Genomic DNA, 1,530 nt, shown 5'->3' with positions numbered 1-1,530 from the left:
TCCGGCGGGGTGGAGTGTGCCTTACTGGCACTATTGTCTGTTTAACACATTCCCATTGCACATCAAGTTACACCATATCGGTCGTGTTCATATAATGAGAAAAATAGTCAAAGGTACATAGTCTGTGGTACTAAATGGAAATAATAGATACGAGTGAACCTTCACCACTGTGTACAATCCTCATTGCGTGCCGCAAATGGCAACCGCAGTAAAAAAAATGAAGGAAACTTACATCCAAAATGTTTCACCGTTTTCTACCGGGTTCCCAAAAACAAAACAAGTATTGTCCGTATTGCGGAAACCTGAATGAAGAATAAATGAATATTGGAACAAAATACACACGGCTGCTCGTGATTCACCAACGTATATACGCGGTGCTTAACCCCGAGAAATTTACCTTCGATACACTGAAACACTGTTGTGCACTGTTTGGGTCTAATAGCTTTAACTGTGCTTCCAATTATAAATTGGTTGCATCCCTTAGGGCACACTTTTATGGTGCAATATACACAACCACTGTTTGGGTCTGCCACGCGAACCTGGAAGTTCTGAAAAAGAATGTATCCTATTCCGCTGTAAATGCCTCACTTCATCAACGCAAGTAGAAGTCTGCTCACCTCTAAAGTAAAGCTGAGGGTGCCCCTGTCAACCTTAAATGCGACGAAACGCTGAAGTGCAAAACATTAATATGCCACACGAACCTCCGTGTTCTGTTAAAAAAAAAAGAATACACTTTTATAAACCTGCTACGCTGCTAATGCTTCCCATCACATAGCGGCCCTCTTGAAGTGGTATGAATACACTCAAATCTATCAAGCAAGTCTAAGAATCGCCACATATTAATAAAAAGACGAAACCGTGTTAATGGCTGTAGGATGGGGGAAAGGAGGGAAGAGAGAGAAGGGGAGGGGGGAGGAGAAATGCGACACGGCGGGCAGGGGAGGGGGCGGAGCGGGGAGAGGGAACAGACGGAGGGAAGGCAGATAAGGGGAGGGGGGAGGAGAAATGCGGAGGGAAGAGAGAGAAGGGGAGGGGGAGGAGAAATGCGACACGGCGGGCAGGGGAGGGGGCGGAGCGGGGAGAGGGAACAGACGGAGGGAAGGCAGATAAGGGGAGGGGGAGGAGAAATGCGACACGGCGGGCAGGGGAGGGGGCGGAGCGGGGGCCTGGAGTGCGGCTGAGGGAACTGATGTGCACGCGCTTTTAAGCTCAATGCGCATGCGCATTGAGCTTAAAAGTCACGGGCACTGCAAGGAATCGCCACGATTCCTTGCAAGTCAGTTAAAGAGTGGTTAAGCCCCCATAGTCTCGCAAGCTCGATGCGCATGCGCATCGACAGGCGAGACCTAAAAAAATGACCGAGCTTTTACACCAACTAAAAGAAACATATCTGATTTCACCATGGATTGAATTTTGGACTGTGTTAGGTGTACTTTTTCTCCTGCTTTGGCTCATCATGTTTTTATGCTTGGGTAGATTCATTGATGAAAAATATAGTACAATGGACACAGCAAGTCAGAACATCAACTT

The sequence above is a fragment of the Lissotriton vulgaris genome, chromosome 1_1, assembly GCF_964263255.1.
Source record: "Lissotriton vulgaris chromosome 1_1, aLisVul1.2, whole genome shotgun sequence".
In the NCBI taxonomy this organism is placed as follows: domain Eukaryota; kingdom Metazoa; phylum Chordata; class Amphibia; order Caudata; family Salamandridae; genus Lissotriton; species Lissotriton vulgaris.
This window is presented reverse-complemented; position numbering follows the sequence as displayed.